This window comes from Cryptomeria japonica, chromosome 11 (assembly GCF_030272615.1).
Source record: "Cryptomeria japonica chromosome 11, Sugi_1.0, whole genome shotgun sequence".
Classification (NCBI taxonomy): Eukaryota; Viridiplantae; Streptophyta; class Pinopsida; order Cupressales; family Cupressaceae; genus Cryptomeria; species Cryptomeria japonica.
The window spans coordinates 217,100,110-217,123,414 of record NC_081415.1 but is presented as its reverse complement, the minus strand read 5'-3'; positions in this window follow the sequence as shown (position 1 = coordinate 217,123,414).

The window sequence follows — 23,305 nt, the reverse complement described above, 5'->3', positions numbered from 1 at the left end:
AGACAAAAAAACACTAATCAATCTACAAACCCCAACTAAGACTTGATTTCAACATTTTGAAACAATTGTACAACTAAAAATGTGTTAATTACCTTCTTCCCACATTTTTGTGTCTTCGAGGAATTGTTTTGCTTAGGACGAGGCCTAGATGTGTAGGGGGTACCCTAAAAAAACAAAATTAACATGAGATATTAGTACAGATAATATATTAAACATAATTTTAAAAATATAAAATGAAATGACTTGCATATTCCATCAAAACAATACATAAAAAAGGTTACACAAAATATGATACTGTATAGCCTTGTAGGCCAAAATCGATCTCTGAGAATGTGATGTCATGAATCTAGGACATTTGGTCCCCTGTCAACACCTACAAACCAAAAATTGGACCAAGCATTAAATATAGTTAGTATATATTTTAATTTTTTTGAATTCAAAGTGTACTATTCTATTTTAACATGTTACAAAATTTATACCTTAGGCATCAAAGTTGCAGCTGTAGTAACTATGGGAGTATGGGATACCACTACTGCATCCTGAAATGCATATTATTTGTATCAATTTAAATTGATGTATAAATAAAAATTCATTTATGTAATCACAAATTTAAAGTGGCTGATAAATAAAATGCTATGAATTCAAATCAACATACTTATGTCGATCGTTGATGGGGAAACAACATCTGCAACAACTCCTTTGTCAGAGTCACATCCTTAGTCATGTGGGCCTAACATCTACTCCCACAAATCATGCATGAATAAGATGTGAATCCATCTACAACAACCTCGTCATCCATACCTGAGCATATCCTCAAGCAATTGACACACACATGCTAAATGGGCTCTCTGTCACCACCTAGAGCAACTAATGGCTCATCATCTAGTACAAGAGGGTGTGCTAACTGTGTCCCATGCTGGATGATGGCATGAGTCAATGTTGTGGCCTCCTAAAGATTCTATAGCTCCATCTACTATTTCATCTCTACTAGGACAACCAAATGCACCTTGGGTTTGGGTGCTAGGGGGCGACGACTCTCCGGGGCTACTTACCTATGGGCTCCAGGTCTATTTTGGGCAAAGCCACCACCTCTTCCATGGAACTCTCTCATGTCAAAATATTTTGGCCACACATTGAGGACAAAATCACAATATACTTTACTCAAAAAATACAATGGCACCTCATAATTATTACAAGGTGGATCATCAAAGACCATCCACCACCTCTGCCAAAAAAGATTCTTCATTTGCACATTGGTACACCAATGTATGAGAAACCTCTTTGCATTAAGAGGTAATGACCAAGCAGTTTTAGGATCAACAAAAAGGGCACATATTTGTTGTTTACTAATATTTTTATTTTTCACTCCCTCGTATGATAACCCACCAGCATAGTATTGACAACACATATCCCTAAAGTTTCCCCATTTTGTAATTTGTGTGGAAACGACTGTGGCACCACTAGATAATGTTTCTAGGCTAGTGGTGAGGGATTTATGATGCTCAAACTCAGATGTTTTCAATTTATTAATCAGTCTATTTATTTTAGATGTGTTTTTCCCTAACTGATTAATCAATTGCTCCTATGTTTCAGGTGTACATTCAAAAAGAGGAACTAGAGGTGTATCTTGTGGGTTTTGTTCGAGGTTTTCAGGAGGAAAAAGTAAAAAAACCTAATCAAAATAAACAAAATTAAATTCAAAATGTAAATCAAATTGAATAAACGAGAAAGAAAGACAAAAATTAAGAAAAACTAACCTTGATCCATAGCATTTGGTGGAGAAATGAGGTAGACCATTCATAGTTTCGTGGAGGAAATGGAGGAAAAAATGTCGTGGTCATGGGAAAATAAGACCCAGTTCTTTTTTAAAAAATGTTTTTTGACAGGTACCGCGTACGCGGTTCTTTAGGGCTTATGAGCGCATACATGCTCACTTTCCTAAAGAAAGCGCGTATGCGATATCTTTTTTAGGCTTGAGAACAATGAACCTAAGTGCATATGGGGGGGTGATTTTAAATTTTAGAACCACATACATGCTGCTTGTTTTTCATGTTTTTTTTGGTGGTGTCCACTTTTATGACCACCATCTTTATGCACATACACATGGTATTCCCATTTCTATCTTGTTTAATTTTGGTGCTTATGATTCTTCTATTTACCCTTCCCTAGTTGAGAGATGTGGGTTAGAGGCATCAAGGCAAGAGGATAAGTGGCAAGTAGAATTGGCTATTGGGTTGAAGGTGGTTGTAGATCCCTTTGTTTGTGCATTGACTACTAGTAGTTGAAAAAGGTGATGGTAAAGAACTGATATCCTTTGCCAAGGATAGATGATCTTTTTTATCAGATCAAGGGAGCTAAGGTGTTCTCAAAGATTGACCTTAAGTTGGAATATTATTAGCTACGCATTCATGATGATGATATTCATCGTACAACATTTCATATCTGATATGGACACTATGAGTTCACATTTGTTCCATTTGGTCTGACCAATGCTCCATTAGTTTTCATGAGTTTTATGAACAAGGTATTCCACAAATACCCTAATCACTTTGTTCTAGTGTTCCTTGATGATATTATGATCTATTCAAAAAGTATGGAGGAACATGAGGAGCACTTGTGGAAAGTGTTGTAGTGTCTTTGAGAAAATCAATTGTATGGAAATTTGGCTAAGTGTGAATTTTTCTAGGCATAAGTGAATTATCTAGGTCATGTTATCTTTGGTGAGGGCATTGCAATGAATCCCTCTAAGATTCAAGTTGTTGTGGAGTGGCCAACACCATCTAATGTGTTAGAGGTTCGTAGTTTCATGGGATTGGGTGGACATTATAGGTATCTTGTGAAAGATTTTTTAAGGATAGATCATCCTATTACTTCTCTTCGGAGAAAAGGGAAGAAGTTTGAGTGGATAGAGAAGTGTGAGAAGGCATTCTATACTCTCAAGGAACATCTGACCAGTGCACCTATTTTGGTAGTTCTATACCCAGCAAGTGATTTTGTGGTTTGCACTGATGCTTCCTTGGATGGTATAGGAGTAGTTCTTATGTAGGATGGATATGTAATAGTCTATGAGTCTTGCAAGATTAAGGATCATGAGTTTAATTACCCTACCCATGATTTGGAGTTAGTAACAGTCATCCATTCTCTTATGCATTGCAAACATTTTCTTCTAGGCCATAAGTTTGAGTTGCACACCAATCATCATAGTTTGCAGTACATCTTTACTCGACCAAACCTAAATGCTAGGTAGTGACGTTGCGTGAAGTTCTTGTATGAGTATGATTGTGATGTTCATTATATCCATGGAAAGGATAATGTGGTAGTGGATTCCTTGAGTAGAAGGAGACATGATAAATCTATTTTCACTCTTGGTGTTCATTTGAGGAGTAAGATTCTTGAAGCACTTCCTTTGGATCCTTGGTATCGGGAAGTGAAAGTAGAGGCAGATTTAGAGAAACCTTTAGAGGGAAGATATGTAGGCTATTCATTTGAGGTAAATGATCTTATGCGACATCTAGGACATATTTATGTCCCGCCCATAGAGGGCCTTCGCACTTTGATCATGATGGAGACTCATCATGCACCCTATTCTACACACCCTAGTGTGAAGAAGATGCATACAGATCTCAAACAGTTGTACCATTGGTCTAGTATCAAGTGAGATATTATTTATTTTGTAGGTATATTTTTGGAGTGTCAAAGGGTGAAAGTGGAGCATTAGCATCCTGTAAAACTTTTGCAGTCGAATATTGTTCTAGATTGGAAATGAGATATTATATCCATGTATTTCATTGTTGGATTACCGATCTCTTCATGTAGACATGATGCCATTATGGCCGCAATGGATGGGTTGACTAAGGTGGCACATTTTTCTCCTATGGGATCATCTTATACAACAACTTTTGTAGCACAAGTGTTCATGAGAGACATTGTGCAATTGCATGGGATTTCATGCAAGATCATTTCAAATCGAGATCTAATGTTTACCTCGGTATTGTAGACATATTTAGAAAGCCTTGGGAGCTCAGTTGAATTTCAGTTCGACATACCACCCTAAGACTGATAGATAGACAAAGCAAGTGAATCAAGTGTTAGAAGATATACTTCAGATGTATGTGATGGATAAGCAGTCTTGTTGGGAGGACTATCTTTATCTTGTGAAATTTGCATATAACAATGGGTATCCTATTTTGATTAGTATGTCTCCCTTTCAAGCCTTGTATGGTTGTCTATGTTGTACACTACTGAGTTGGGATTGTTTAGAGGATCTAGTTGTTCTATGCCCCAAGTCACTTAAGGACATGGATTATCAGGTAAACCGTATTTGAGAGAATTTGATAGAAGCTTAGAATTGTTAGAAGAAGTATGAAGATGCTTGTAGTTTGATCCATTATGGAAAGGCTTCTAAGTTGGCACCTCATTTTGTAGGCCTTTTGAGATTCTTTAGAGGATTGTTCTTGTTGCCTACTACCTAGTTTTTTTGTCAATCTTATCCCACATTCATGATGTGTTTCATGTTTTAGTGCTTAGACAATATGTTCCAGATGTGACACATGTTCTTGATTGTAATACCTTGTTGGTAGAGGATGGGTAACTTTATTTGGAGCCTATGAGAATTCTTCAACACCAAAGGTTGACCCTGAGGGGTTAGGACATAGAGTAAGGGTCTAATGGGACCCGAATGAGGATACTTCAGCTACCTAGGAGGATGTAGAGAAAATGAGAGACTTGTATCCCTTCTTGTTTGTAGGCTTCTAGGAACTTAAGCCCAGTTCTAGTGGGGACGATGTAGTACCCCTCTATGCTTTACATCAGATATTTGAGACTTTGATTATATTTGACTTATTTATATGTGTGGTTTATTTTTGTTTCTATATGTGCATACATTCACATGGTCTATGTTGCTGGAATATTGTGATGCTTATTTGAACATGAGATGATTACTATTATACTTTAATTTCGATGGATATATTGATGTTAGTAATGATTTATTATGAATTGAAATATATATTGATGATTCATGATGATTCTTATGGAATGTTAGTCTATGATCAAGTTTTATTATTTAGATTTGATGATATTGATGCTCATGGATTTCTTTGTGTATAGTAGATCTTTATTGTTTTGTTTGTCTAGGGTTAGGGTGAAAGGAATGATTTTGTATTACTCATTGTGAGCTCCATATGACATCATGATTTCCTTTCACTAGATGGGAGTATATATATGTATGTATGTACATATATATACATATATATGCATAGATATATGCATATTATATCCATATATCTATATATACATATTATATACATATACATATACATATACATCTACATATATATATATATATATATATATATATATATATATTTGTGTGCATGCATGCATGTATGTATGTATGTATGTATATAGCAACTAGGGAAATTACTTGGAGCTTCATATCATTCAACCCCAGACCTCCTATCCTCTTGTCCAAATATCACAAACTCCACTTAACATAATGTCTTTTCTTGTTCCCTCTACCATCCGACCACATTAAATTCCTAATGGCTTTCTAAATTTCATTAATTTGATAATTGTTGAACATTCAAATTGAAGCATAATACAAACTATAGGAAGAGAGGATCTTCTGGAAAACCTATACTCTACTGGCAAGAGACAAATATTATTTGTCCCATTTCTTAATCTTGGAGTCCAATTTGTCCTTGATCCAAAGCCACATCTCCTTCAGACAAGGATAGACAGAAAAGGGAATGCCCAAGTATCAAACTTTTTTGGAGGACCCTCCCCATTGGTAGTCACATTTAAGTAACCAATTTGGAGGGTCATCAAACCATCCCAATGGTTTAGACTTAGAAGAGGAGATTTTGGCTCCAGAGGCTTCGTAAAATAAATTGAGCTTAAACATAAGAGAATCCATATTATCCTTGTTTAGTTCAAGAAATAAGGCCATATCATTTGCTAATTGTATATTAATTAGATCAATCTTATTTGGGAGAGAAATACCTCTGATTTTAGGAGAAAGAGATAAGTCTCTCAAAAGATAGTAAATTTCTTTTGGGGCAATAACAAATAGGGTGGTTGCTAGGGGACATCACTATCTATAGACCTTTCCAATTTGAAAGTTTGAGTCTAAGACCCATTTATCTCCACCTAGGCAAAGGCATCCTTAAGTAGAACCTTGACCATTTGACATAATTCTATGAGGGACCTGAATGCTTCCAGCACCATAATGAGAAAACCCCATTCCACACAATCATATGCTTTCTCAAAGTAAAGAAGAAACGTGGCCACATTTTAATTTATATATTTTTGCCCAACTCATGTCTTCCCACCTTGTTATAAGATTCTCAAGGATATAACTTCCTTTAATGAATCCATTCTGAGTAGAACTAATGAGGTTAGGTAGAATTCCCACAAGTTTGAGGTCCATAATCTTGGTAAGAATTTTGTAGGAGACATTTAAAAGAGTAAATGGTCTCCAATTTCTTATCAAGGACTTATCACCCTCCTTGGGGAGAAGTTTAATAACCCCTTGTTTGTATCAGGGCCAAGAGAACCCTTGGTAACTGCTTCCTCATAAACTTGTAAGAGATATTTACTAATCCAATCAATATTAGCCTTATAAACTCAAAAGGTAGACCATTTGGGCTTGGGGCCTTATAATTATTCAATGTGTTAATAGCTTTTCTAACCTGCTCAAGGGAAATGGGCTTCTTGAGGGAGGTTGACTCTTCAACAAAAATCTTATTCGGAATCAGCTCTTTACATATTTCCTTGGCTAAGACATGGGAACTTGAGCTGTCCTCAGAAGAAAAAAGTTTTTGATAATAATGTAAAAAGGAAGATTTAAATTCTTCATCATCAACAAGGTCTTTTCCATCATCCCAAACTCTATCAATAGTTTCCTTAAATTCCTTCTGCTTCAACATGTTGAAGAAAAATCTATTAGCTTTATCCCCTTGTTGTAGCCAATTTAATCTAGCCCCAATCTTAGCTCCTTGAACCTTGTTCTGTTGAATATTCCTCAGAAGGTTCTTAGCGTGTGCCATAGATTGAGAACATCTTAGGTTGGAAGGGTCCTTTTGCACCTAGGGCTCCAACTCCTCTAGATTATCAACCAAATCTTTTTCAAGCTTTCTGCCATTTTTGGCTTTCTTTTTCCCCATTGTTTGTAGCAACAACTTCCAACTATCCACATTTTGACTCCATTTATCAATGCCAGAGATGGTATGGTTGTTCCACTTATTGAACTATCTAATTATATATATGGCAGTTAAAACATCTTGTTCCTCAAGTAGTTTAGAATTTAAACTAAATTTCTCCTCTCTAACTATATTAATCATGGCATTGTTTCTCAGGTAAATTTGAGAAAGCATCAGGTGGTGGTTAGATAATGTAAATGGGCACACTTTGACAGAGACTCCCATATCATCTTGCAAGAAGAAAAAGGCATCCTTATTAGTATAGAATCTATCAAGCCTACAATATATCCTCTTGAAGCCTTGTTGAAAGTTACACCAAGTGAACCATATACCCCTATATTCTATTTTCAATCCTTCCAAGGGGTCAAAAAGTCTCAATTTGTTTTTCATCCTAACCTAGTGCAAATTTTCCCCACCCTTCCATTCCATGTTAATGCCCCCCATCTTATCTTCAAAATGTTCCACCATATTAAAGTCCCCTCCAAGGATCCAGGGGATGTTGGGGAGAGAGAAAATCTACCTCCATAACTCTGTTATTTTCTTATAATCATTGGAAGCATAGATTGAATATATCCCAATCCTTGTGTTGTTCATATTGATAATAGCCCAAACAACCCTATTACATGGAGAGGTTCCTCTATCCACCACTAACTATTTCTACTTACCACTAATCAATAGGACAACACCACCTTTCCCTTTTTCTTGATTGGTGGAGAATTGTAAGGAATCCTTCCAAATAAAATTCAGGTTAACCTCTAAGGTAAACTAAACTTCTTTTACTTCTTGAAGCATCACTATATTTGCATGTTCATGCTGGTTAAGAAACCTTTTAACTACAATTTCTTGTCAAGGGATTCAAGGCCCTAAATATTCCAAGAGATGAATTTCATCGTCATGAACTACACTTAGGTTTTGGTGTTATTGGCAACCATAAAGTTGCTAAAGCACTTGGGAAGTTCCTTCTTAGCATATAGCTTCTTGGGAAAGGGAAACTATTTTCCTAGAGGTCTACCTCTTTTCCTCCTAACCTTGATGAATTTTCCATTACCATCAACCACAAGAATTTAAACATTATCTAGATTACACTACATAGCACTATCCTAAACAATATTTTTCTCCCCATTAATGATCGAGTCACTAGAAAATGATCCTTCATCCATATTCAATTCTAGCTCTTGGACATCAAGGACATCCTCCCTGGTGTTCATGTTTTTACCATCATAAGGAACTATGGAAAGGATATTAGTATTATTGGGGGATGTATCTCTATTAGCAGGATCAACAGTAATGATGTCAAAGAAGGCACTATCACTGTGGGGTTTTGGATTCAAGGATAGAGCAACAACCTGAGGGGTCAAAGACTCCTGATCCTTCACACAGAGAGGTAGATCCTTCATAGCATTAACAATATTAGGCCTCTCAAAGTGGGAATCTGAGAGGATATAAAATTTAGTAGATAAATTCAGAGGGTTTGATCTCTATATGGGGGAGATCCTACCATCTAAACAAGTCACGCTCTTACTAGCCTGCTCTTTCTCCTCAAAACTCTTAATGATAGACTTGACAAAAGAATTTCTACAAGTGATCAATCATCCTAGTCTCAGGTGGGGTGGCACAAATATAATCCTCCATAGGAACAAACATAGTGCTATTAATAAGGGTTTCTTGACAGGTAATGCACAAATCCTTACTAGAGGCCACAACAACTATAATCTTATCTAGACCCAATTGTTGGGCATTATTCCTCCTATTCTTATGCAACTTGGGAAGCACAAATTTCTCACATTAACCTGTATGTGAATCACCAATTTGAGAAAGGGTCACAGTAACAGCCGAGTGAGGTCCACGGTTATCTATTGTGAAGGCCCCAAACTTGGAATCGGGATTAAAAATTGGTAGGTAGACCTCTAGGACCGCAACTACATCCTTAATAGCCTTGTTGAGAGAATCAATTTTCTACATCACAAGGACTTAAGAGGTTTCAATATTCAGAGAGGGAGGTTGTGTGGCATCCCCATTACCTTTTAAAGAATGAAAATTAACAAATTTCTTAGAATAATCAAGAGGCTTGAGGGTGGTTAAGATAGGGAAATTCTTTTGAATATGCCCTTCCCTCTTGCATAAAAAACAAGCATTTATACCGCCTAGGGTTTCAATCAATCAATTCATATTAGAATCATCAATAGTATTTCTTCAAAGAATCTGAGTATATCTTGGCCTAGACTAACTAAGACAAGAACTCGAGCATCAAAATGGGGAATTAGTGATTGAGAATTATCAACCCTAATAACCCTCCCAATAGGTTCAAGCAATTGCGGATTAAAATTCCATAAAATCAGAGGTAGACTCTTAATAACTATCCATCTAAGGAAAGATAGAGGAAGGATTTCATCATTAACTGCACCATGAGACCAATTAAGAGCCCTAAATGTACAATTTCCTATGGACTATTTTTGGATAACCGCCACCTAAGATTTGGCATCCTTGAAAAAAATAACAAATACAACTTTTTGAATCATTCTACAAAATGAGAAATGAAACCCTAATTTTTTTACCCAAATATTTTTAAACCATTCGATTAAAAAAATTTCGAGTCAGGCACTTCTAAGTATCCACGACAACCAAAAAAATTATGCACAATATCCCTTAACCTAGCCTTTTCATTATCTATTGCCTTCATCATTAGGAACACTTGATAAAGTAGGTAGGGGAAGGTTAGAACACTCACCTCTTCTTCCTCTGTTGCCATTATCTTTAGACCCAGAGGAGCCCAGAATCTTGAATTTTGCTTCATAGGGAATTGAGAATAGGGATTCAACAAGTGCTACCTTAAAAGATTTTTCTTTGTTTGTAGTGGTTGCATTAAGGAAAGATGTGAGCCCTCACCATTAAGAGCCTTGTCAGCTGAAGAGCCAACCATCAACATGCATTAACTCTTCACACACGAACCTGGATAGAATACAAACCACAAAGACACAAGCATTAATTATTGAGAAATAACAAGGCAAGATTAAGTGTTACCCTTGTGGAGGAGTTCATAATGCCTCCCCCACAACCTAGATCGACCCCTCCCCGCACGCACACATCCACAGTTGCAAAGCCCTTTTCCTATGTCATTATTATTTGATTATTATAAATTAATAAATTAATTATTATTATGTGGCTTTAATTGTAATTCTGATTTATTGAATATATTTTATTAGATATTAATCAATAAATGATTTTTTGCATGTGTTGTTTTATTTAGCGTGGAACTAATTGTGTTATCTTGGTGGAACTAGTTGTCCTATTTTTATTCACAATTATATTTATTTGGAATTAGTTATTCATTGTGAGAAAAAAAAATTAATTGTGGAAATGAATTATTATTATTTTTTATTTTTTAAATAATTCATTATTTGTGGTTATTATTTTTGAATGCTTTATTATTTATTTATTTCTTATAATTTTAATATCTAGTGAAGTGGGTGTAACCACTAGTTCTATTTTTAGTTGATTGTTATATTTTAATTGGAATTAATTATTTATTATTTCTTGGTTGTCAAGAAAGAGATATTTATTTTTAGGGGATTTGTAATAGGTGATTTAATATTTTATTATTATTTATATATTTGTTTAATTACTTTTATGGGGATTTTATTATCAATTTTTGTTATTGATTTATTAATTTAATATTATTGATATTTTTAGTATTAGGGTTTTTTATTTTAATGAGAGATTAATTAGGAGATTGATTATTATTTATGAGTTTTATGAGAATTGATTTAGAGTTCTTTTTCGTTTATGAAGTTTGGAGAGAAAATTTTGTTGCAATTTTGTGAAGAAGGTTTGGAGAGTGAATTTGATGACATGATTTAAAGATTTCAATTGTTTTCAAGTTGCTTCAAAGTAAGATTTCAATTTCTCAAGCTTGTTTGGGTGCTATTTCGAAGGTCTTTTGTGTTAAAAAATTGTCATCAACTCTCTCTCTCTCTCTCTCTCTCTCTCTCTCTCTCTCTCTCTCTCTCTCACACACACACACACACACACACACACACACACACACACACACACACACACATGGTTTCAAGTAGGTATTCAATTCCCTTGTTTTCTTCCAATTAAATTTGGTAAATGGGTCAGTGCAAGAAGGTGAGTCCACTTTTTGGCCAAAAAGTGGAAGTGTTTTCCCTAATTTTTTAGGTTTTGTCTCATTTGAGCTTAAATTTGGAAACACTTGGAGATTGAATCTTGGAAAAATTCAGTAATATAAAAGATAGCCCTCTGAGTCTACTTTCCAAATATGTAATTTATTTTAATACCCACATAATAAAAAATAATTTTTTGAATGGAGTTATAAAAACTATGTTTGTAAAAATGGTTGTTTCGGGACCATACCATGCATGTGTACGACCCACACTTTTTGACACAATTAAAATTAGTTTCTCAAACCATTTTGGGAAATGATTTGTAACACACTGAAGATTGATGAGCATATTTTTTTGTATTTTTTTTAAATATTTCTTTTTTAATTAATTATTTAATGACCGTAATTATCTTTTGAAACATTTGACGTGTACAACCCACATAATTTGACGTAAACTTAACATTTTTTATTTTTATTTTTTAAATAGAAAAGAATTTTGTGTAGATTGATGACATATAATTTTTTTTTCAAAATTCATTAAAATAAAAAAATTATTAAATTAACAAAATTAGTTAATATTTCAAGTTTATGGACCCGATTTAGTATAAATTAAATGAAAAATAGTTAAAATAATCAATTTTTAAAAAAAATTATATATTTAGAATATAGGAAGTATAATTTGAAATGGGTTTTAATTTCGTATAAAAATTCTCTAATTAGAGGCACATAAACTATTTCAACAGTTCATATTTGTGCTTTCGCTCATGGAGATTTGAATTTGCAGGTCCATGTCTCAGGTGTGCCTATCCTGGACCTAATCCCAAGGCAAGTGGCGGGTTGTGGAATCAACTTCCACAAAATGGGGGCCCATTCCTAAAATTACCATTATTGTCCAAAAATGACAAAATGCGACTGAAAAAATTGGGTAAACAAGGATTTAAAAACAGGGGCCCATTTTTTAAAAATGGGGGCCCATTCCTAAAATTACCATTATTGTCCAAAAATGACAAAATGCGGCTGAAAAAATTGGGTAAACAAGGATTTAAAAACAGGGGCCCATTTTTTAAAAATGGGATCCCGTTTCATTTTCAAGTGGGCCCCTGTTTGAGAATAAAATGGGGGCCCATTTAGTTTCACCTCGGGCCCCCGTTTCTTTTTGCCTCGGGGGCCCAAAGCAAAAACGAGCCCCCGTTTCTAAGAGCACATTTTCCAACGCATGGACTTTCACCAATTTGTGACCCATTACCTTGCACTTACCCAAATATAAATAAATATGATTATTACAGGGATTGGGATGTTTATGTTTTACTCGAAATCGGGTATGGGAATTTGATGTTTTAGTTTACCTATTTATCTGCATTTTTGTTTGTGAACCCTAAATGAACTCTTTCATGTGATTATTCTGAGTTTTTGAAATTTTATTAGACCCTTCTCAAATGGGTTTTTGTCAGAATTTGTTTTTTAGTTGTTTAGTATGCCTTTTCTTTGTTTTTGACCACATGCACAGCTTTGGGCACCACCTATGCAACTTTAGGCACCACTTGCGTAGCTTCCATGACCACCTGTTTGACTTCCATGATCACCTGCATGACTTCCATGACCACCTACACAACTTCCTTGACCACCTACCCAACTTTTTCTAGATTTGATCAGTTTTAAAATTTGACCAAATTTTAACCTAATTTGACTTTCTAGAGGCTTAGATTGAACTTGTAATCTGTCAATTTTGGAAATTTGTTCTTAGTTTGGCTCAATTTGATTGGATTGGTGTTCATATGCCCTTTCCTAATTTGTCTTGTGAATACAAGCACTATTTTGTGATTGTGATTTAGTTTTCAAGACTTAGCCTTGTGCTTGGTCTATGTTTTGAAGTCCTATTTGCAGGAAGTGCATTTATTTTGTGTAAGTGTATTCTTGTTATCCCTATTGATAATTATATGAGCCCTAGGAGATATAATTTCTAGATGCATTAATGGGGAGTGACTCTCTATGGGGGCCGAGACCCAAAGTGGTCACCAAGTTAGCCCATAGGTGAGTTGTTTAATTAAGATAAGATTACTAAAAATTTGGGTTTGGGTTTCATTCACATACACATACTAACAAGATAGTTTTTTGGGCCTCATTCATGGCCTCATATTCTCGTATAGGTAGAGGATGAGATTGGGAAGGCATGTCCACCTATAGAGGTGTTGATATGGTTGCTTGTCCACCTATGGAGGTGTTGACCTTGCAACTTGTTTGTCCTTAGTGATGTTGATTTGGGCCCATCCGTTTAGAGAGGCATTGAGCTAGCATATGTCTATCCTAAGAGATGTTGATCTGGCATAATCATGTGCAATACCTTGTATCCATGAAATAATTGCATGGTTCTACATGAGTCTGGAGACAATGTGATGACACTCTCTCCTTCATGTGTTTGAGTACATCTATCATGTCTCTTTTGTACAAAAGCCTCTAATAATATTTTGATTGTCATGTGATTGAGTATTTGTAGATTGGTATATTTTGTGTTATGATTATCTTTATCCCTAGACCTTGTTTTTCGTTGTTTGGGACCTTGTATCTATCTCCAACATGGGGCTTGGACCTTCGAGATCCACATGGTCAGGCAGTAGTGTTTTTACCATCCACTGGGTTTTCTTTGGAGTGCTTGTACGTGAGAAGCTAGATAAATTTCACATCGTACTCAGATGAAAAATATTCTACTTGTAATGTATTATTGTGTATTTTCTACAATGATGCAAAGAACATGTATTTGTATCATGGTACTTGTATTGTAAAAACGATATTTGTATTGGACATTCCTAGTGGAAAGATTGTAATAGGTTTTGATGATATCTTGTATATAAGTTAATGGATATCCTATAATGACTTTGATTATATGGTTTTATGGATGCTTCTTATTCTTTTTGAGGTTATCATAGGAATCTTTCCTTTGGTGTTTTTTAGTAAGAACTTAGATTATATTTTTTTGTGATGCATTTAGTGATCCATGATTAAGATTAACTGGTTAAGTTAATTTATTATGTGTATGATGCTCATGAGATTTGTTATAAGGTTATGGATTTAAGTTGAGTTTAATACATGCTTTGTGACTGTTGCCTATTTAGGGACATTCGAGAACCCTAGAGTAGAGTTATAGTAATTAAGATATTTGTTTAATTTTATGTTATGATTCATTCATTTTTTGTATGTGTTCTTTAAGTGTCACATTGAGTTAGGAGATGAATTATGTTTCCTTTAAAAACAAAATATTTGTTGTGTTTGGTGTATATGTTTCTGTACTCTCAGCTTCCCTGATGGGGTGTTACACTAAACTTAAGTGCATACTAATCGTAATTGAACTCTTCCATGTTCAATTACATTTAAGGTTCAACTAGGATTAATTATAAGGTTCAATAATGGTTTCCCTATGATTTGAGTAGGGTTCAAGTTCAATTAGAATTACTCTTAGAGCTACAATTTAATTAAGGTTAGGATTAGGATTCAAGGATAAAAATTGGACTTAGGATTAGGGTTGAATTATATTTAGGGTGATGGTTGAGATTAAGGTTCATTTAAGGTTCAATTGGGATGATGGTTAGGGTTAGGATTACAACTAGAGTTTATTTAGAGTTAAGGTTAGGGTTGGGGATAAACTAGGGTCTAATTATGGTAATGGTGTAATTAGGGTTATAATTATGATTCACTTAGAGTTATAATTCAATTAGAGTAGAGTTCAATTATGATTAGGGTTCAACTAAGGTTAATGCAAGGGTTCAATTATAATTCACCTACAATTCAATTGGGGTTAGAATTTAAGTACGATTATTATTGTTATAATTTAGTTAGGATTACACTTAGGGTTTTGGAATAAATTCAAAGTTGAATATTGAATTGGAGTTAATACAAGCAATAAAATTATGGTTTATCTAAACCCTAATTAAACATAATCCTTAATTAAACCATAACCCTATATCTATTCCTATGTGAAACCCAATTGAATCCTAACCCTATTTGAACTAGAATTGTAACTCTCACCCCTAATAAAAATATAATCCTATTTGAATCCTAACCCTAATACTATCCATAGCCCAACCCTATACCTAAATCTAAACCTAACTCTAACCCTCTTTCTAAAATTGGTATTAAGAGTAATTATAACCCTAACCCTAAAATCAAACAATAAACACAATACATCGTACGCTTCCGTGGAAAAAAAAAATGGCTCTGTGAATTCTTGATAGAGCGAATGTCCAAAATAGAGACAACAAAGCATGCGATAGTGCAGTTCCATCGACTTCTGGAAGGGCTCCCCCTTTGTAGGATCAACCATGGCGAGTGGTTCGAAGCAGGAGAACCATTAATGCAAAAAGAAGAATGGATAGGGCCACACTGAACATAGCCCATATTTGGGCAGTCCCCATTACCACACAAATCCCCTCCTTCGCTACCAAAGCAAACAGGGTTCCATTAGGCTCAAAGGGAGAATATGATTGGTCCCAACTCAGACCTCGAAGATGCCAGGCAGAGGGTTCACTAAAACGGTCCAAAATCGGAGAACCCGCACCTCATAGCAACATCAACACTCATGCAATGCAAAAAGCATGGAAGGGGCTGAAAAACCCTATTAAAAAATAGATATCCACAAAACCCAAAAACCCTAGGCTAGAGCCCATCAAAATCTTGGCTCCAGATGCCACTACGGAGTTAAGAAATTATTGTACTAAGCACGAACTATTTGCAAAATGGGAAGGCAGTGGGCAATCCTCTTCCGAAATAGCCAATTGGTGGAGAGAAATGTTTCGTGGCCAGGTAAGTATAATATCCTTAACCAATCAATTCATCTTTGTTGAATGCTTTAAGGAATCGTTAAAATCTAGATTGCTAGAGGGAGAACACGTATTTTACAAAGGAACAAATTTTAAATTTCTAGATTGGAAACCTAAATTCGACTCGAATAGACATGAATTTAACACAGAATCTAGATGGATAATCATTCATAACCTCCCTGTAGAGCTAATGCATGTCAAGATTCTTATTGACATTGGCAACAGTTTAGGTAAATTTGTCGCCCTAGAAAAAAACTAGTCGGACAAATCTGACATTAAAATACTAATAGATGTAGAAAGAAGCACTAAAAATTTAAGAAATATATCCATTAACATGATGGATGGGAATTATAATTTAATTCCTGAATGGTTTAATGGTGAGATTTCGGAGGAAATATACGGTCTAAACCCTAATGTTAGAAAAGCCCAAGATAAAAAAAATAAGGAAACTGAGGAAACTTGATAACAAGGTTAACATCCAATTCAACAATGACATTGGCGGTTTTATCATTACGGAATCACAGATTGGGGATAAACAGGGGACACCATCTAATACCCAATTTAGAAATAATCCAATCAAACCTGCCAACAACAACGAGGCGCCTGCAACGCCTGATGAGGACAAAATTCAAAAAGAATTGAGAGATGTCATTGACAACCTAATGGGAAAATTTGCAAAAGAAATAGTTGACGAAGCCATGATAGCAAAAAATAATATCCCCTCGGAAGATTATGATCACATCCCAGACATTTCTTAGGAAATAAATAATATGAATGAACGAGAAGAAGTGGTTCCTAAAACTCAGAATATGGATAACCCTTCTCCTATGGTCAATGGGATGAATGAAGAAGACAAAAGAAACTTCATAATCAAAGAATTAATTAACATACAGGAAGAGGAAAGGAACTGGGAATCAAATGTTAATCTCGAGGACTCACCCAAAATGGGTATAATGTTGATAGAAGGAAACAAAGAGAACCCAAACTATGGCAAAACCGGTAACAATAAGAGAGGTCGAAATTCTTTTTTAGACAAAATGAAATTGAATGGGCAGGCAGAGGGGCAAACCAAAATAACAACCCTATTTGGTCCAAGAAAGAGCCCGCCAGCCCCCAGGCTGGTATAAAAATATTGACTTGGAATGTAAGGGGACTAGGCGCCCCTAGTAAGCAGCACTTGATTAAGCGTAGCTTAAAAAGATCTGATATGGATATAGTCATGTTACAAGAAACTAAATTAAACAAGGAAGATATGTCCAAATTCTGTAGGAACCTCTACCAATGGCAGATGGAGGCAACAAAATCCATTGGTGCATCAGGAGGACTGGCATTATTGTGGAAGAAAAACAAAATAACATTTTCAGGATATGTCAAGATGCAACATTGAATGGCAGGAAAAATAAAAGCACCTGATAGAGATACATAATTTATCATCATAAATGTCTATGGCCCGATAACTACGAAGAAGAAAAGGTCAGTATGGCTAGAAATTGATCATTTTTTAACAAATCAAAAGGCACCACACTACATTATAGGTGGAGACTTCAACACCATTCTCCACCAATTTGAGAAACGTGGAGGATCAAAAATCATGAGGCAACCTCAAAAAGATTTTTTTGGAATGGATAAATAATAACTACCTTTTAGAAATAAAAACTGACAGGGGATCACACACATGGAATAATAGGAGATCCAATTTCTCCAACATCTCCGAAATACTGGACAGGTTCTTCTTTAAAGGGGATCTAACTTCCTTCCAAACTGAGATGAAAGCCTCTGTGCTGCCATGGTCAAGATCCGATCACTTTCCAGTGATGCTAGAACTAATGGGAGAACTGAAAACCTTTGGGAGACCATTTAAGTTCGAATTCATGTGGTTTAAGCATGAGGATTTTTTTCCTAACATACAAAAATGGTGGACAAAAAGTAATTTTCAAGGTTCCAAAATGTTTCATTTAACTTTGAAATTAAAAGATATTAAACATGAATTACTAGATTAGAACAAAGAAAGATTTAAGAACATCTTTGAAGAAAAATTAAGAATTGAAAAAGAACTAGAGAGTGTAAATACAGAAGTAATTTGATATGGAATGGATCAATTCTTATACAAAATAGAGAAAAGAGTCCTGGGTGAATATGAAGACATTTTAGCCAAGGAAGAAATTTTCTGGAAACAAAAATCGAGAGAAGTATGGTTGAGTGATGGAGATAAAAATACTAAATTTTTTCATAATAGTGTCAAGTTGAGGAGAGCTAAGAATAGAATCTCACAGATTACTAATGAGGAAAACCTGATTATCATAGATCAAAAGATGATTGCGGAGGATGCAATCCAATACTTTAGAAACATGTTGAATAATTGGGAATACTCAGACCTCTCACACAATCGAGATTTAATTAAAAACATTCCTAAACTACTATCAAAAGAGGACAATAAGATGCTAAATGCCAAAATCACTAAGGAAGAAGTAAAATAGGCTCTGTCACAATTTTCAGGGGACAAGGCCCCTAGGCCAGATGGATACCCTGCTGGCTTCTACCAGAAATGTTGGCATATTATAGGTGATGAAGTGTCAAATGCCTTAGAAGTTGCTAGAAACACAGGCAATTTTCCGAAGGAGATAAACAACACATTCTTAGCACTTCTACCTAAAAAAGAAAAACCTTCAAAATGGGAAGAATTTAGACCCATATCTTTATGTAACATGACATATAAATTGCTAACTAAAGTCATGGCCAATAGATTAAAAAAGCTCCTACCAATTATCATTTCTAAAGAACAAATAGGGTTTGTTCCTAACAGATCAATCTTGGATGGGATAATTATTGTCCAAGAGGCTATTCATTCCATACAAAATCAAAGACAACCAAATATGCTAATAAAACTTGATATCAAGAAAGCATATGATAAAGTAGATTGGTACTTCCTATGTAGCTACATGAAAGCCTTTGGCTTTAATAGTCAATGGATTAATTGGGTATATAGATGTATCTCAAGTCCTAGTTACTCAGTATTTATAAACAAAAAACTAGAAGGATATTTCGAAGCAACAAGGGGATCCGCTCTCCCCCTTCTTATTTATTATAATGTCTGAAGCCTTAGGAAGAGCTTTTAATGCCTCAAGATTAGGAGGTAGGCTGCAAGGTATACAGATAACCACAGGGGTAGAACCCTGTACACATTAGCAATTTGCAGATGATACAATGATATTAGGGAAGGGCAGACTCAACAAGGCCAAGGAAATCAAGAGAATCCTACTCGCATATGGAAAAGCGTCGGGTGAACTAGTAAATAATCAAAAATTGGAATTTTTTTGCTTTAATATGTCCATACAAGAGGAAACTAAAATAGCTAGCTGGCTCGGGTATAGAATTGGACAATTACCATGCACATATTTAGGAATACCAATAGACAAAGGAACAAGATCCAGCAAGCTTTGGGACCATCTCATTGAACGTATCAAGAAAAGACTCTCGTCTTGGAAAGGCCTTTGGTTGACAGGGGCAGGCCGATTAACATTGATTAAATCAGTCTTATTGGCAATACCCATTTACCTTCTATCTTGCATCCCTATATCAATAGGAGTACATAAGAACATATCCCAAATTATCATAAATTTTTATTGGTAGGGCACAGAAGACAAAAACAAAATAAAATTGATATCCTAGGATAAAATTTGCAGAGTCAAAAGTGATGGGGGCACGGATATAAGGAACCTAATATGGTAGAACAAGGCCTTAGGGGCAAAATTAATCTAGAGGACATATGTCTCATTCGATGCCAAATGGGCTAGAATCCTAAGAAATAAGTATCTAGCAAACAACCATAAGGAGACAATATTTAGGGAAAAACACTTGCAGAAGGGTTCCAGAATCTGGAATTTTATAAAAGATTGTCGCCCCATCATAATAAACCATCTGGCTTGGGACATCCACAATGGCAAATCGGCATTGTTTTGGGAAGATTCTTGGGGGACCAACCTCCAATAGATGTATTGATGGATACATCCAACATCAAGCATCAAATAAAGAACCTTTGGGGGAATTATGTAAAGGATTACATAATTCCTAAACCAAAATTAGTATTTGGATGGAAATGGAAAAACATGCATCCATTTATGCCTGAAATCAAATTCCAAGAATTGCAAAAGATACTTAATCACAGACTGATTTCCTTTAGAGAAGGGGATGATAATTTAGTATGGTCAAAATCCAAGGATGGGCAATATAATTGCAGAGATGGATTCAGGAGCATATATAATAAGGCAAAAGTTAGCAAAGATCACATCCCTATCAAACTCTGCTGGAATAAATTGTGTCTTCCAAAGGCAGGCTTCTTTGCTTGGGCGGCAATTCAAAGGAAAGTACTTACAACCAATCACTTCAGGCGTAGGGGATATGAAGGACCATCAATCTATCTATTATGTAGGGAAGATGAGGAAACAAGTGACCATATTTTCATGACATGCAAACACACCCAGAAATGCTGGTATTGGTTAATGGCACAACTAGGATGGTTGGGAGCTATTAGCTCCTCCTTGATAGAATGGTGTTCATACTGGCTAATTATCATGAAAAATAGTCTATTTCATAATTTATGGATCTGCAACCCATCCATAGTAATATGGGAGATATGGAAAGAAAGAAATAGGAGAATATTTCAAGAAAAGGAAATGCAAATAGAAAAACTCATAATAAAGACAGAAGTGACTATAACTGAAACCTCCAATAATAGGAATATGAACATTCCATTATATGGAAAGTCATTCACAGAATGGGACAACTTTATTAGAAAGCAATGGAGTGGAATAAAAATCCCTCCTTTTACTGGAAAAATGGGAACAAACAAAGAAGAGATAAGAAGAACATGCAAATGGCAACCTCCAAAGCCTGGATGGTTTAAATTAAATTTTGATGGAGCATCCAGAGGAAACCCTGGAATTGCAGGGGCAAGATGCATTATCCATTCAGATAAGGGAAAGTGTATTGGATCTAAATCCATTCATTTAGGACAGACCACCAACAATACCGCTGAACTACTAAGCCTCATAGAAGGACTAAATATGTGTAGAGAACTAAGGATACATAAATTAGAAATTGAAGGTGACTCAGCAATAATAATCAATGCAATCAGGACCAAAGGAATGTCTAATTGGAAATTTACAGGTATTCTTGATGAAGCATTGGAATTACTCAATAATTTCATAGATTTCACCATCAACCACATATACAGAGAGGCAAACTCGGTAGCTAATGCTCTAGCCAATTTAGGGGCAGATGGGATAACTAAGACAACGGTTAATATTTCAGACTCCACTGATAAGAAGCAGGTTGGATAAACAAATATTTGAAAATATATCTATAAGCTTATGGATAAGGCATAGACATATATGCATATAGATATGTTTCCATATTTACTCAGACTTATTCAATCTATAGATATACAGAGATACCCATGGATATATATATAAATGCATATATATATGAATATATTTTTATATAAATTGGACAGATATTGATATATAGTTACAGATACGCACACACACACACACACACACACACACACACACACACACACACACACACACACACACACACACACACATATACAAATTTATACATATATGTATATATTTATAGATATATACATATGTACTTATATATATCCAAATATATATATATATATAGACAAATTTATATATATACATATAGATATTTATATCCTATCTATATATATATATATATATTCATAGATACACATATGTAATATATATATATATATATATATATATATATATATATATATATATATATATATATATATATATATATATATATATATATATATATATATATCTTTGTCTTCTTATATATCATTATATATAATCATATATATCTAGATATATATATATTTGTATATACCTATATATACACACAAATATATATATATATATATATATATATATAGAGAGAGAGAGAGAGAGAGAGAGAGAGAGAGAGATTTATATACATATGGAATACATATATTGATATATACTTGCATATCCATATATATGCATTTATATATATACGGTCTTATGCCCTTATAACCTAGCTCACTCTCTTGTAGAATTTATTAATTCTGAAGCATTGATCTTATTATTTACAATTTCCATTAAAGGAGAAAACGACATCAAGTGACTTTTTCAAATATGAATTAGATCTTAATAATTAACAAAAAAGCCAACTTGGATTATCAATAATTAAATGACACGAGATACATGGTGTCATTTCGAATAATGATTGGGATCGGGATTTAGCCTGTCTTGCATTTATATTAAAACTCAGACTGGAAATAAATGTCCAGAGGCTTATATGTCCTTAAAGCTTAAAATAGTGGCCGATCACTAACTTACCGGGTGGTGGTGCTCATATCTAAAACAAAGCAATTATAGATTAATAAACCTACAGATAGAAGCACTTCATCATAGCTGGCATGATCCCCACGAAATCCTGATAATTATGATATGTCAGGGCTTTGGTGTGAGGCGTACTCCCTTGATCATCTGCCAAAATCAATTACGGCTCCTCAACATAATTTTAACACTGATGGCGCATCATTCAAGGTCATGCGCCATTTTGTATCCAATAAGACCCATCCAAAGTGGGTTAAGGCAGGCATGTTTTTTAGAAAGAATAAACAAATTTAGCTCTTTCACATCATTAACTCAATGGGATATTAATTAAGCTCTAGAATTAATAGAAGAAGTTCTATAATTATTCATCGCTCTGGAATTGAGGATAAATAGAGGATGGATACCCCGATTAAACTTTGCAGCACTAAAAGGCAAATGGCCTTTGAAGGGACCATCGCCAGAGAACGCCTCAAGTGCATCATTCGACTTCCCCACACCTTAGTGATTGATGCAGTTGAGAATATCCTGGGTCCGAATTTTCTCTCAAACTCAGATAGAACCAGGGCTAACACGGATGTGGCTGCCATGTTTCTTGCTGTGGCTATTAGCTCTACCAAAAATCGTGAAGATACAAGTGCTCTGTGTAGAGAGGTCTTCATGGCCTCTATCTTGGGTGATCTAGAGTGGGTCTTAGTCAATATTGACAATGAATGGACTATACCTCGGCCGCGGAATTATGATATTCTCATTCGAAATAACAGATCGGTTCCTCAT